Source organism: Epinephelus lanceolatus, chromosome 12, assembly GCF_041903045.1.
Source record: "Epinephelus lanceolatus isolate andai-2023 chromosome 12, ASM4190304v1, whole genome shotgun sequence".
In the NCBI taxonomy this organism is placed as follows: domain Eukaryota; kingdom Metazoa; phylum Chordata; class Actinopteri; order Perciformes; family Serranidae; genus Epinephelus; species Epinephelus lanceolatus.
The window spans coordinates 11,240,439-11,257,024 of NC_135745.1; the positions used below are offsets into that span (position 1 = coordinate 11,240,439).

The following is a 16,586-nucleotide window of genomic DNA, read 5'->3' on the forward strand; positions in this document are numbered from 1 at the left end:
TTGTTTCTTGCCCTGCCAATACTGTAGTTATTACGACGGTGAGTATAATGTTATCATAAAAAAGAGAAATGATGCCAAAACTATGAGAATAAGAGCCAAGTTATACTTTACCTTTAAAATTCTTTCACCACAATTTCAATAAAGACGATAATTGTCGTGATGTGAAAACACTCCCTGCTGGGCTAACACAAACCATTATAACCACATAAAACATCCATAAAAAGTATGCAAATTGTGTTTCTCACAGGTGTGACACACACATGCATGCAAATTTGCTTGCTCTACTCGGCTCTCCTCGCTAATCAATGCAGACACACATAACAAAAACACCTTCCAATTATGCAGAGCCACTCGAACATAAACCCCCCCAACAGCAACAGAAGCAGAGAGCAGCCAGCCTCTGAGGAGCACTTGTGACTTCAGAGGAAGAAGACCTTTGTACTGTGACAAGTTTTAAATTCCGTCTGAACTTTCAATCAAACCCATTCTCGCAGCGAATGTGGGGGGAAATTCCCTTTTTTTTCTGCGCTTGCAGTAAAATGTCAAACAGTATTGAAAACAGTCTCCTCTCGCTCCTTGTCTGTTTGTCTTACAGCCAGACACTGTTTAAATACGTCATGAGGAGCGGCAGTTAATTGTTTAGCATTGATCCACCATTGATTCAGCATTGAAGTTTGGTTAGCGTCGATTGCCTCTTTAATTCAGTTGTGGTGTGGACATGTTGCCCTGTTCTCGTTTGATCTAATTCAGTCTGTCTCTGGAGGGCACACTGTGTGGCCTCCACTTCAACACACACCACACACATACACACACAGACTGTGAAATCCCTCTCTGTCACACTCACACAAACTTCCTCCCACTCACACACTTCCTAATAGAACATTCATTATTCATCATTATTAGACTTTTCCTTTTTACACCATAAGCTGTTCAATGCATCTTGCCACTGTTCCCTTCCTCTGCAATACATTATTCAGGACAAAACTGTGCTTTTAGCCTCAGAGTATGCAAATCCCACTTTTGATTATCATAATCAGCTGATGTATGAGAGGGAGTGTGTTTGTAAGTGTGTGTGTGGCGGCTCGTCGGGCGATTGTTTGTGTTTTATTGCTTCAGTGCTCCACTCTGGTGGTGTATACTTCACATCATATTTTTAGCCGAAGGAGACGAGCTTGGAAAAGGCCACTGGAGGCTTAACTCACTGCTGTACATTTAAAGGGCAAATCGCCCACATATATGCCACTGCGTGCCACTGCCAAGAGGAATGGCTTTTACCATTAGGAACCAAAAGTCTGCGTGATTTCATGTCTGTGTGTGTGTGTGTGTGTGTGTGTGTGTGTGTGTGTGTAAAGGAAAAGGAGTAGGAATGAAAGGGGATTTCAAGTGCTTTTTTATCTTTTTCATTATTTTGTGATTAGTATTGAGTTTTTGTGAAGGGGGGAGGGGGCACAATTGATTTTAGATTTTTTTTTTCTTTTTTTATTTGCTCCAAATGAACAGGTTGTTTTAGACTGTGATGTGAAAACAGTTACAGCCATATAAACAAAGAATAATAAAGTAATTATATTTTGCAATGTGCAGGAATATTCAGAGCACTGATACAGCAGCAAATAACTATTTAGTATTAAATGATATAGTGTAGTGAAGGAATCCTGAGCAAAGAATAATGTCACGCTCACTCTGTGTGTGTTGTAATCCGAGGATCTCTGTTCTTTGTTGTGTTAGACGGTCTTGCCGTGTGTGCGCTAACATGGTCATTTTGCAGGTGAAGTATTCATTTAACAGCACTGGCTCTGTCAGCAACGTTGTCAGTGTTAGCACCGTTCACACTGTTAGCACCATTAGCTGCTAGTGGTCATCCACCTCTATGTTGAGAGCTGTGTGCAGACAACTTCTGAGTCATAGAGATGCTCTGAATATCATATAGACCTACTTTAAAAATATAGAGCACACTGTGCTGTACTGTTGGAACATGTCTGTAGGGTCCTTGTGCTTTTAATATAATTTTACAAGGTGTGGACAGTATATACTACATACTATATTAATAGAGTGTGTCACTGCAGTTGAATTATCTCAGCATGTGTTTGTGTTGGCCCTGGCATGCCTCTCAGGATGCATTAAAATATTAACCTGTGTGCCTGCATCTGTCAGCAAGCTGAAGAGAAGATTCCCCTCCTCCTCCTCTTTTCCTCCCATCTTCCTCCTCCTACTTCTTCACCTCTGTCACCCGCCTCCCCTCCCACCAGGTGCCACCTATCACCTGCTCACTGCTCTTCCCTGGCCTGCTGCTCGTCTCATCCTGACCCCGCTCTCTTCTTCTGACCTGCCCTTGCCACACGCCTCCTCCTCTCCGTGGCCCAAGCCACCTCCCTCTCTCCCTTGGCCTCCACTGCTCACACCAGCTGTTGGGTACAAATAACCACCCAGTTTCCGGAAGGAGTAAGTGTTCAAAAACATTAATTAAAATACTAATGTTTTTATAACAATGCTAGAGAAATTTAAAGCTGCTCTAATCCCTATTTTTATATCAACAATTAATGAAAATTTTCAAAATTGTCCGGTGTCTTTGTGCTTGTTATTTTGGTATCACAGTTTAACTGTTTGGTTCACTCACATAGCTTTTATCTGCCTTGTTTTCAGCCTCAGCAGGCAGCTGTTTTTAACAAAAAAGCTCTCATAAACCCACTGTACACTGCCTGTCCAGCAACAAACAGCAGACAGACTGGCTGGGGAACAGGGAACATTTAACAGTTAAAGAGCCAGATATTCAGGTCAGGATTTAAAAACACAACTAAAAGAGAGTGAATATTGGATTTACATTTGCCAGGTGGCCAGAAACACGACTTCAAATGAATGATAATGTGGCTCTGCATCTGTTGGATGTGTAAATAGGCGACTGTTTATCTACATGTTCGCCATAACAAACATAGTTTAAATAGTAGGTTTTAAAAGAACAAAACAACAACAACAAGACAACATAGCCGCCAAAACAGACTTGCTCATTCAAATTCACAAGAATTAAGGCTCTCATAATCCAAATAAAGTCTTTGTCTTTCAGTTAGCTTCCAGCAGCAACCTCCAGGGCTGAAAATAAAGTCAACATCGAAGTGAAAAAAACTGCAGTTCATCAAATGGCCACTTGAGGCTTAAACCAAAGCAAGCCTATAGAGTGGTGCAGGAATGAATCGTAAATCCCATAAACAAGTTACCATTTTAACACTCCTGGTTCCATCATCTTGAAGTAAATCTGTTTTGTTTTTTTGTTTTTTTGGTTAGATGCCTGACATAAGGCCTCTTGTTAACTCAAGCTTAAGGGCCTTTCTTGTTTTTTTGTATGACATAAAATACATCAGAAAATACCCTATTTGTGAATTTTGAAGCATTTAGGTGTCTTAAAAAGGCAATTGCTAACAAGTGACTTAATGAGACTACAGAATGTCACCATGCTGACCATATGTAGTTTGTTTATAGCCTAAAATTAGCTTTATATTTCTGGAAATTGCATTTACGCTTCAAAAATAATAACAGTGGGGTTTGGAGATTATCTTGCTGAACAAAATGTGTAAGTATTATGAGCTTTTATTTGCCAGAGAGCTTATTTTCTGCAATGATTCCAAAATCCAATGGAAAAATCCTAGTGGCTTTACAGTATGACAGAGATACCAGGGTGACACTAATTTCCATGTTGGCCTACAAAAAAATGTCATCTCTGCAGTATTCTATCCCCATAGGCTGTATGTTAATGCCCAACTTCACAACAGAAATAAACATTTTACAGCCTGGTAGAAAAAGCTATCCAAATATGGTCACTTTTGGCTTAAAAAAACAAGAGGGCATCAGCCAAAAGGCCAAACTCTGGGCTTAAAAACAGTAGTCCGGGGCGTCGGTGGCTTAGTGGATAGAGCAGGCACCCCATATACAAGGCTGTTGCTGCAGTGGCCTGGGTTCAGCTCCAGCCTGTGGCCCTTTGCTGCATGTCACTCCCTCTCTCTCTCTCCCCCCTCACACTTGACTGTCTTATCAATTAAAGGCAAAATGCCCCAAAAAATATCTAAAAAAAATATTAGATAGCTTTAGACCTCAACTTTCATCCATCTTACAATTTGGTTTTCAATGTGCATTAAAGCCTCAAGGCACTGCCTGTGTCACTGTAGACTTGTGCTGTGTCTCAAATCACGTACTTCTGTACTTACACTTACTATTTTGAGTGCATAAGTGCGTTCACACTGAGAAGTATGGAAAAATGCAGTGCACTATGAGCAGAGTTGGGTAAGGGTTACTTTAAAAGTAATCAAAGTACTTTACTGCGTTACTTTTTAAAAAAGTAACCAGTTACTTTACTGTGTTACTCCCTGAGTAAACTAACTCAAGTACTTTTAAAGTATTTCCAACGTTACTCCCTGAGAAAAGTAACTGAAGCACTTTTAAAGTACTTTTGAGTATTCTACATTTCCTATTGGGCAATGGACCACAGGGCGCTAAGCCTGCATTTTTTGTCTCCAGAATTAAAGTTATGGACCACTTGCCCTTCACTGAGATCCAATTCTCCCATCACAGCCTTCACTTTGACCAGTAGAAACACAGAACGATCTGCTGCTGTAGACAACTGTATGACAACAACACCCCAGCGTTTTTAATGTTTCCTCTAGGGATGTTACCACACAGAGTAAAAGGGGGAAATGATGGTGTGAAACAGCAGAGGCACTTTGTCAACCTGGTGAGTACTGTCATTAGCATCAAGCAGACAACGTTACATCCTCACGGTCGGACATAAAGTAATAACATTAACAAATAGCGGCAGGGCTTTTACTCACCACAACTGCAGAGGCTCCCAGCTTCATTTGAAACAAACTACATTATAGACGATCGGTTATTTATTAATCCGTCTGTATCTATATTTACATTTGTAGGAACTTGTGGAGGAAACAGTAGCTTGAATGTTTACGTACGGTGCTTCAAATGAAGCTCCTGCCATCTGCTGACGCTTTTAGGTGACTACAACAACATGTCGGCTGGCATATGAACAGACACAGTGAGTAATAAAAATAGGACAAGAATAACCCGATAACATCACACACACTGTGAAAGACGACCAGGGATAATTGGTGAGTACCATCGTGTAGTGTGTCATGTCTGTCGGCCAAGTCACAGCACGATTTTATGACTCCACAAACTTGTAATGTGACATAGTGACTTTCAGAACGGGCAGAAAAGTTGTGTAGTGTGTACCAGGCATAATGCAAGTTCTGAGTCTCCTCCTCCACCTTTTTTAGACTCCAACATAGACAACGGCAGCATTTCTTCTACCACGTAGCTAGCCACAAGCTTCATAATTTCTTTCGGACTGATAGGTTTAACGTTATCTCCGTTATTAGAACCAAAAGACAGGCATTGCTGTTTGAGAGCTGAAGGACCAGCATTCTAAAAGTAACTGAAGTAACTGATGGCTTGCTTGAAAATGTACTCAAGTATTTGACTACTCAAACAGCAAACTAACGCGTTATGTTACTCGTTATTGCAAAAAGTAATCAAAGTACTCTAACGCGTTAATTTGTGATGTTACTTTGTAACACGTTATACCCAACTCTGACTATGAGTACCCGGATGTTGCACTCAAAACAGTCAAGAAGTTGAGTGTGGAACTATGGACACTTCTCGCCCTCAATGGTTGCCATCTTGGCTACGTAGCAGAAGGGGAGGGACCACTTTTCAAACTGGAAATAGCGGCCAAGGACTGTGCGACCGTGAACGTCGCTGCATTGCACAAATACACGTGTTTTGCACTAAGCACCACTATACTGTTGTTGGGTATAAGCCAGCAGTATGTTTATTGGGTTAATTTAGCAGTCTGTAATGATTTGGTTCCGCAAACAATAATGCTAATGCTAGTTTGCTAACTAGCTAATTTGTGGTCGTCATTTCCAGTGAATGCACAACGGCCATGTTTGGTTTGAGACAACACTACCCTGTCGAAATTCGCGCACTATACCAATAAGTATATAATGCACATAGTGTACTACATGGAAGTCTACTAACAGAAGTATGTGATTTGAGACACACCATTGGTTGACACAAGCTGGTTCAATTTAATTTGACAAAACCTGAAATCCGATTATATTTTGAATAGCTTTTCATCTTTGTTATACTGTATGTCTCTATCTTTATCGTCCCCTAAATGTAACACATTCTCACTTCCAACTTATCAAATACCAACGCTTGGTCAGTGGCCTGTCATGTCAAAATATGACATGCAAGGTACCCCTACTGCATAAGGGACAGCATGTCAATATAAACTTCCGTTAATACCAGAAATGTACAGTTTCTGCTTGTTAAATGAATGTCTTTTTCAGAATAAACTAAGAATGTAAGAATGTTCACATCCCTAGGTTTAGATTTTTGCTACCAGTGTCTATGCACACTTGCTCACTCTTTATACTGCAGCATCAACAAATGCTGCCAACCAGTAGGTCTCATATTGCTGCTAAAGGGTGTCTCTGTGCCTCGATGTCTGATGCCGATGAGCCACTGACAAAGCAACAGTATTTGATATTTGGAAGTAAGCCCGGGTTGCTAAATGAGTATGGTAAATGGTAAATGGACTTCCACTTGTCTCATGCCTTTCTAGTCTTTCAACCACTCAAAGCGCTTTTACAACACTTGTCACACTCACCCATGCATTCATAGACCTGTTCATACACACAGTGCTCATCAGTTAACTATTCACATGCACTCACATATGGGGTTCAGTATCATGTCCAAAGATACTCCTATATGTGGTCTGATGAGCTGAAGATGGAACCGATTAGTGGTAGACCAGCTCTACCTCCTGAGCTTCACCCCCCTGCCAATGTTGCGTCAAATTACTTTAAAGTGGAATAGTGCTCTGGCATGTTATGTGACTTTAGGAGCAAAAATCCTGTTCTGAAAGTAGATTTGTTACCATGTTTGGATTCCCAACTTTGCTGCCTTTAGTGCTGGAATCCAGTCCAAGAAAACTAAAGCTCAGAAGCTTACCCAACAACCTAATTCACCACAGCATTAATGTTAACATGGGAGCACTCTGCACTGATTAAAGCAAACATTCATATTTTGATTTGATACTTTGACACCAATGATGTTAAGCAGAGATTGGTTACAGACCTAACATGCCAGCAGTTCATCCATTGGTAATCGGTGGCGTATTTATAAGCTAAAGTTCAAATGAGATGTGTTGGGCAACTGTGGTGATTAACTGATCAGATCCTATGATTAGCTGCAACTATCCATTTCACTGTGGCTGCCTGAGGGTGAGTTGTGTCATCTTACAGCTCTTTCCTTGATTCCTCCCTCTCTCTCTGTCTCTCTTTCCATCATATGACTTTTCTTCTTCTTCCTCAGCCTCCTCTGCCCTCCTCTCTCGCTGTGCCCTCCACTCCCTGACTCACGGCCTCTTCAGGGCCACGGGGAGAAGTGGAGTGCGCAGTCCAGGCCAGCGCATAAATATTAGCTCAAGGTCACTGAGCTCACACTGGGCTATGCATAATCATGAATTCAACTCCTGCACAGCCTCCTCACTTCCCATATTCCCTATGTCACATTACAGCACACTGGCCAAACATTCACTCTATGTCTCACCACCGACACGGCTAACCTTGAAGGGTTAACCTCAAGCCATAAACCAGCTGTGGCTCCAATTTGTGCTTTATTTTGTCATCGTATTACCTTCAGGTTGTTAAGGTTGCACATATACCAACCCAAATTTCCAGGGTTATCTACAAATGCATTTTCATATTAAGTTGAAAATGGTATAGATGTATTCTAAGCGGTTCATATATTCCTCAGAGATAAAATACTGCCATTCTCACATCCGGGAGAACGACGCTTTAAATTCAGAAGCTCGCTTTGCTGATTTGTTCGACATTATCCCGAGATGAAACACGGGCTATAAAGAGAGAGGGGAGATTGGAAGTAAAGAAGAGAAAGGCAGGCTGTGTTTCCTTTGAATTCCATCTTTAATAGACTCCACAGTTTCCCCTCTTTTCTTCTTCTTCCCTTTCTCCTCGTAGCCTTGTTCACTCAGTCATCCCATCTATTATTTTCTCTATGTGATCCTGCACCCACTCAGCACAGAGACACAGATTTGAATGTGGCCTCCACAGGGGCTTGCAATAAAATGGTATTTAACTGCTTCCTCCATTCTCTCTCACACTCTCTCTCTCCTCTTGTATTTCCCTCCGTGTAAACCCTGCCCGTCCCTCGTGCTGATGCCCTGGATTCTCGGCTGCCTCCTTTCATAACCCTCTCTTTCTCTCTCCTGTCTGTCTTTCCGCGGCTCGCTTCAGGCCTCGTCGGGCTGAGAGGTCAGCTTTAGAAACGTGTGTGATCTCTCCCTCCTTCCACTCCTCTCTTTTTCCTTAAACTGCCTCACACGTTCTTCCCCTCCGCCAGTTGTAAGCTATTAACCTTTCCTCACTTTCCACCACTCTCACTTTTTTTTCCCTCCCCGCCTCTCTGCTCTGTGTATCCACATGCCATTAACGCTGCCCTTAATGTGCCGTACATCCCCTTTCTTTTTTAACCTCTCTCTGTACTCTCTCTCCGCTTTTACCCCCTTTTCTTCCACGTCACCCCTTCGTCGTCCTGCATGGTAATCTCGCTCCCGTCTGTCTTGTTATCTCCCCCTCTCCTCCCTTCCTCCAACACTGTAGTCACTCTCTAATTGCTGTCTCACCCCTGCTGCGCTCGAACCCGGAGGCTAAATGATTTCTACAGGGAGCGTAAGAGTGGAAGCACATGAAAACACAGAGCTGCTTGCAAAGAGACGTTTTTTTTTAATCATTATTGATGAGTTCCTTGTCAGGTGGTGTGTGTTTACAGTTAGTGTTGGCCCTCCTATTGGCACCATCACACACTCGTCTCATTTTTTAGATTTTTTTTGTCTGTGTGACTCCATGCCTCTCTCCTTCAGTTTCATAAAGGACCCTTTTATCTGAGTAGTGTTCTTTCTGACTTTGAAGCAGGACTTACAAGCTCTCTGTGTTTTGTGATGTGTTTGTGTCACAAATATGTATTTAGAATCTACAAGTCTGTGTGTGTTTTAAAAAAAAGTGGGTTTAAGTCTGCCTCTGTTTCAGGGGAGGGAATTAAACATGTGCGTACAACCCGTTCTCATTCTGAAGTCATCAAATACTGCTGCTTGGTCAATGATTTCCACATCAGACACAGAGGAAAAAAGCCAAACTTTTACAGCGGTATGATACACCGTCAGGGATTGTCACTTTATAACACCGCTGGATGGCATCAGCTTGTAACACCGTGGGACAACAACGCAATTTATGGACCTGGGAAGCCTCTATGGGGCGGGCAGCAGGGGTGGTGGATAGATCCAACAAACACCAGATTTCCATCCAGGAGCTCAGTGTTGTCTTCCTGTATGAATGTTGAGCCAAACCATGTTTTTGTCTGTTTTTGGTCTAAACCGAGGTGTTTTACCGCTGTAAGTGTACTTTGAAAAAGACTGCATACATCTAACAAGAAGAAACTTTACAGCTCCTGTGAAAAGAGAAGACACAATGCATCTAACGACGTAAACTGACTCAATGTCCCAGAATGTCAACAACAGACGCACCCAGGATACCAAACGCGAAATATGTAGACCTCAAAGTCTACTGACCAAGCAGCGATATTGACAAGTTGGGAGTGAGAATATGTTGGTGCATACAGCAGCAGTGAAGTATTCACATATTTTACTTTCAGTGGAGACAATCTTTTTGCTTTAACTTATCAATAAGACATCATTAGCATTCAGATTGGCTCCCTATAAGCCTCACTTTCAATACGTAATTCTGTCTGCCATCGGGTACGATCTTCCGGGAAAATGTAGGCTCGACTTTCTGCACAAAGGAAGAGTGTCAACCATTGTGCAACCAAAACAGGAAGAGGATAGTGCTTTTGTTTTCCATCTAGCTATCTGTTGCTATCTCCAGTTACCAAGACAATTAATGCAAGATCTTTGTAGTTACAATCCCCAGTAGTGTAAATGGCAAACAGTGGAACAACTGAAGGACCTGTGGAGACTGTTGTAGTTATATGTACCTTTATTAAGCAGGATAAGCCCCTTGAGATGAACCATCTCGTATACAAGGGGGTCCTAGTCTCGCTCACCAGACCTTTCTCAAGAAAAGAAAGGTCTGGCTGGGCCGACTCTCACTTTAAGATTGGAGGAAAAAACGCCCCGGCTGCTTGTATTTCTTTCAACCAATCACAATCGTTCTGGGCGGTGCCACAGCAACGTGCGCTTGCAGAAATATTGCCGGGGGGAAACAGGTTTTGGTGTAACCTGCCTACAAAAGTATCGCCTACAGGACGCGAACCATGGCAGAAAAATGGCTACATCCCCGCAAGATCAAACACCGCAAAAGTTAGTAAAGGACGTGTTGAAAACAGTTGAAAACTGCTACACAACCGGAGGTGGTAGGGCGGGACTTCAGCGGGTGGCTCGTTCCGCCCAATGAGAGGCTGATCTATGCAGCGAACTTCCGCCCACTCAGACTAAGGGGGTCCTAAACATACAGGCAATATGCGACATTACAGAAACAAACAAACAAAGCACAAAACAGGACAGAAAACAGAAAACAAAACAGACTAGCAAATACAACACTAAGAATTGCTCTCACAGGGTTAATCAATGTCGAGCACCTCTCCCTCAGCAACAGGCAGGATGTTATAAACCAAATCTGAAAAATTATTTAAGCAAATAGTGCAAGCTAGCACATACAAAGGCTTATGAATGCATACCCAACATATACACAGTTAAAAACAGCAGCAGGATGTCTTCAGAGAAAAAAAAGGGTTCTTTTGAAAACATTGAGTGAATGAGCAGATGTTAAACATCCAGGCAGATTGTTCCAGTCATTTGGGGCGTTGTACTGAAAAGCACATCGACCGATCTCTTTGTAAATTCGAGGGACACTGAAGCAAGGATGTATAGTATGCCTAAGGTTGTGCGTGGGCTCATATGGGATTAAAAATTGTTTTAGATATGGTGGATAGTTGAAGAAAATACATTTGTAAATAAATTGCAGCCAGTGATATTGTCATCTGGATTTGAGTGTTAACCAATCTAGTGATTCATAGTTGGTGCAGTGGTGGGTTCTATATGGACACTTCAGGATAAATCTACAGAGATTATTGTAAGCTACATTGAGAGGATGAAGATTTGTATCTGAGGTGTTTTGATCAATAATGGGTGGACAAAGAGATTGGTCTGGCACTGAACAGCATGCTGTAGGTCTTTTGCTTATTCAGAACAAGTTTGTTGCATATGAACCATTTCTGGATGGAATCGAAGTCCGCCTGTAGTGTGCTCTGAATATGTGAAAGGTCGCGCTTGGGTGAGTAAATAACAGTGTCATCAGCATATAACTGGATCTGACAGTGGGAGCATATTGTGGGAAGGTCGTTAATGAAAATGGAGAAGAGTAAAGGACCCAAGGAAGAACCTTGGGGTACGCCCCTCTCCATTGTCGTAAAATCAGACTGACTGCCATGATACTAAACACACTGTTGTCTGTAATGGAGATATGAGTTAAATCAGAGTAAAGAGTCTTTACAGAGACCAATGGCATATAATTTATCAAGGAGTAGATATTGGTCAACGAGATCAAAAGCCTTGGTGAGATCAATGAATATTGCACCTGTACACATGTTTTTGTCCACTGAGGAAAATATGTCGTTGGTGAACTTTAAAAGAGTGGTGGTTGTGGAGAAGCTGGGCCTGAAACCAGACTGGAATGGTGAGAGTATCTGAAAGTCATTGATGTAGACAGATAATTGGTTGAAAACTAGTTTTTCAAAGATTTTGGCTATACAGTTAATAATGGATATTGGTCTATAATTGTTGAAATCATTTGGGTCAACTCCTTTATGTACAGGGGTAACTTTGGCACATTTCCAACTACGAGGAAATTGTTGCTGGACTCTGAGGAAAATGGAAAATACAGCCTCCATTTTGAATTTTTCAGTTTTGGTTTTTACTTTAAGTGCTTTTTCATGTGAGGCAGTTGTTTTTTGTTTGTACGGCAGTTCCAAATAAAAGAAGAAAATAATCAAATGTGATGAAGTACGTTGTGATTATTCTAAACCACTTCTTAACTGAATTTACAGAACAGTTACTGTATCGTGAACTGTATGGTGTATTGTTACTGAGATCTGCCGTGATAGAAAACTTTGGGCGTATGACCCATCCCCAGTGTGAACTTAAGTCAGTATCAAGTAAAGTTAACTTCCGAATACAAAAAGAAAACGACATTTGAGTCCCGGTTGATTTGGCAAAACCTATAGTTACCAGTGGTAATGATGAGGAAGTCTTAGTAATACAAGTCCCACACCTCCATACAAAATGAAACATTTATAATAACTAGAGGCAGGACACCCGCTTTGTGCACTGACTCTATCAAAAATACATTCCTGCAATGTTATTTTTTCTTAAATAAACTTGGGGTAGCTGCAGGAGACACACAAAGAAAGAGAGTGGTCAAGACATCCTGTCTTCAGTATGAATCAAGCTCCAGTACCACAGGATACACCTCCCATAATGCAAATCAATAGTGTATTTGGTTAAGCTCCCTTGGCCTGGTAAAAAGCCACAAACTCTATGCTCCCATTTTGCATGGAGTTTCTGGTAACATTTGAAGTCTCAAGCCCAAATAACCCTGATGACATCAGGATCATATTCTCAAACTTTTGGGATATTCTTCAGAGCCACAGGAGAAATGATACAACATTTATCACAGCTCAATAATCAGGTGTAAAATCAAGTGACTCTATGAACCAGCAAACATTGAGACAGTGAATGACTGTTGTTTTGACGTCCAGGTATGTTACAAAAATAGTTCCAAAATTAAAGTGTGGCAACATCTGAGATGTTACATGGCCACTCTTCCTGGGCACCCTAGCAACATGACAGCATCAAAGTATTATGCTAACACAACAGGCATATCCAGCAATTCTGTTAAAATGTCTGTACATAGTGTGCATTCAGTAGCTTTATATATCCTAGAAACTGAAAACAATAGTCCGATAAGAGGTGAAAGCCCTGTACTTGACAACTTCCTCCACACCTTGTCATTATCGCTATTTGTACTACAGCACCTGACTTTCTGACACAAAGCCATTAAAGCAAACGTTTCCCATGTGCAATCAAAGACAGCTTGGATAAAGACTTTTGGCTCCGAGAAAACTCAACAGGCTTAAAATGACAGACAGCAATAGAATTTACATCCAGACATGCAAAAATGGCATAAACATCTTTTTAAAATGTAATGAATGGGAGTCAAGTAACATTTGATACAACAGCACCATGTGACCAGTGTCTACTGGGAAAGCATACAGAATGACCCCTTTCAGAGAAGTATATTTTATACAGTATTACCGGATTATTATTATTACAGACAATCCACATGGAAACATCATTTCAGTGGCCAAAGTGGAGCAAATTCCTGCCTAATATAACCACTTTATATCATGTGGAGGCTTTATCTGCAGTAATGCATCTTATCTTTTTGCTGATTATTAAACATATGTTTTGTATGTAAAATTCTGCAAAACTAGTGACTATAGCTGGGAAATAAATGTGAAAGGGTACAATATTCCCCTCTGAAATGTAGCAGAGTAGAAGTATAAAGTAACATGAAATATAAATCATTAAGTAAAAGCACTTCACCTCAAAATTGCATGAGTGAATGTACTTAGTTACTTTTCACCACTGGCTTGTAGCTAATGACTAAAAGGGCTTTGCTAGAATGAGCATTGGAGAAAAACATAATGTTCATGCACACACGTACACAGTCTCAAACCCCAGCACTTAACTTCCTGTGACAGCCTCCTTCTTGCCCTTGTATCACACTGCCGACTTCCTACCAGCGCTTTCGCAATATCATGTTTGCGCACGTTGCAGCCAGAGGCACCGCACAGAGGCTCAGGAGTTATCAATACCAGAGCGGTCAATAACTATGTTATTTATATATCTTAAGATGCCTTCGGGCCGGAGGAATCTTTTAACTTCATTTTGCAGAGCAATTTTCAGCTGTGATTCTTAATGAATGATTCAACATAATAAAAAAAGCTAAGTACGCTTCCCTGGGAATTGGCTGGCATTGTTTGGTGTGTCTGAATCTTAACTTATGTAATTACTGATTCGCGTTGATGTCTAGGTGTTTGATGTTCACACTGTGCTGTAGTGTGTGTGTCATGTGTGGCAAAGACAATAATGTTAATTGTGTAATACAGGCATATTTCAGTTAATATGAATTATGTATGTTCACACTGATGTTAATGATATGCTAATGATGCTGATAGCCTAGGTCCATTTCCTGGTGCGCTGCTGGATTACATATGCGTGTTTGCCGACTTGCCAGGTGGCTCACACATTTAAGATGTTATAAAGGTGAAACAGGGCAAGATGGAGATGTTGGAATTTCCTCCCAGAGAGGGAGAAACTACTATATATATGTCACGTTGTCTCCCCACACGAGGTGTTAGGGAGTTTGCATTTCAAGAGGAGAGTAAGAGAGGAAGAAAAAGCTAATCAGAAAGTGGTGTTTTTTTCTTAATCCCAGCTCTGCTGAGGCGCCTTTTCTCCTCAAGAAAAATCTGTGTTTCTTTTCGCATTGCCTCTGCAATCACTTGAAACCCCATTACAGACCATGTGACAGCATCAATTAAATTCACAATTATCATGGGGCAGAGACACTCCAGCGTGAGAAAATATAGTAACATGGCATCGTCTGCGAGTCTGTGCGTGTGCGTGTGCGTGTGCGTGTGTGAATATGTGCATGTATGTGTTTGTGTGTGCAGGTCCGTGTGTGTGTGTGTGTGTGTGTGTGTGTGTGTGTGTAAGCAAGAGATAGCAAGAGTGTTGACAGAGAGCAGAAAACTGAGTCAGACAATTCACCACTCAGAAAATTTCTTGCCCTTTTTGGCAACTCTTGTGAACCTGAACAACTCTCTGAAGAATAGATACTACAGTAAACAAAAACTTAGATCTTTGATGGTATTACGAGATTTCAAGGGCCACTCCAACAACAGTGAATGGACAGCTGGTGACTCACTGGCTGCTTCTTTTAGATTTAATACCAACTGAGCTGTTTTTTTATAGCTCTTCTAACAAAAGTGCTTATAAATATCCATGCAAAATTACACTGGGTGGTGTCACTGTGTCCACAAAGCTGGCCCCTAATTCATTATCACTTTAGCAGCAGAGCCTTTGTCTCCCAATGACATCACAGATTAGAGTCTTGGCTCTTGTCTCCAGCTTTAGTGGAGATTTATCCAGGCCGAATTGTCCGAGATCACAGAAAAAATAACAGCATGAATCAGTGTTAGAGGGCGGATTTTTTAAAGAGAGCCCACAATTAAATACAGAATCACACCTTCAGATGTACATGGTTTGTGTGTTTGAGTGTGTGTGTGAACACGGTATAGCCAACTGAGGGAGAGTCACGTGTTGTGAGTCACAGGCAAGAGTGTTTTGCAGCTGATTGAGCCTGAATTTGGACTGCGTTAGATCTGGCAGGTGGAGCTGTTCTGGCCTGTACAGTCAATTTCTTCACGCTCTCTGTCACAGCTCTCTCCATTAAAGCACAATCAGGTCCCTGATAGGGAAAAAAACAAGGCAGTGTGTCCGCATTGATCTCTCTACCTATAGCACCGGCCTGCATTGGAGCAGAGCGGGAGATTAAAAATTCATAAGCGCATTAATATCTATAAGAGCATTATTCATGTGTGCCGTCACTGTCTAATACAGTAGGGTACTAATCATACGCATCTCTAGCCCAGCACACACACAAACACAATAGTGTTCTGGGTGTACTCCAAGTGTCAGCACTATCATATGGGCATGTGTGTGGCCTGGCGGTGTTCCTTCCTTGAGTGCCATACAATGTGCTGGCATAAATACCTGCTTGACACAGCAGATTGGCACTAATGGCTTTACACGCGGTGCCATCTGTAAGCTGGACCGTCAGCTCTTGCATCTTCTCCACGGCCACTAACAGTGCTTCATAGCATTCGGCTGAGCCCATCATCAGTCATAGTGCAAAGGCAAAAACAGCCAAATTAAATGTTGGCTAATCATCGGAACACTTGGGGAGGCTGTGTATGAGGACTGCAGGCTCCTGTCCATCTGCGTGCACCTGGTTAATAAAATCCAAAAACACAAAGCAATTTTGGGCCTTTTTGTCTATTAAGTGTGAGATGCCTCCCACTGAGCTGAAGCTTTTAACCACCATCTCAGCTTCGAGTACTTACACACACACACACTCACCAACTTCTAACTCTGTGGCTTCCAACAGCCTGCAGCAGTCACACAGGGATCATTACTATTCATTTGCTCAGCAAACTGGCCACACAGGCTTATAAATTAGCTCATCTACCGCAGCTGGGTACTGAGACAGTTGGCGCATGCTGAGGACTGAGAGCGCAGCCATTACAGAGCAGGGCTCCGAGACACCTTCTGTCTGGTCCACGTGACCTCCTCCACGCTCATCAGCCTCACTCGTTCAAAGGAGGAGGGAGGGTGCATCAGGCAATGGGGGCAAGGCATGCCC

The 16,586-nt window shown here is 41.9% G+C and overlaps 1 protein-coding gene across 1 annotated transcript in view; it reads right to left on the reverse strand.

Annotated features, from left to right (window-relative positions):
* The window catches only part of cdh24b (cadherin 24, type 2b), a 175,701-nt gene that overhangs the window by 97,762 nt on the left and 61,353 nt on the right, over positions 1-16,586 (reverse strand). The gene's annotated exons all lie outside the window — the stretch shown is intronic.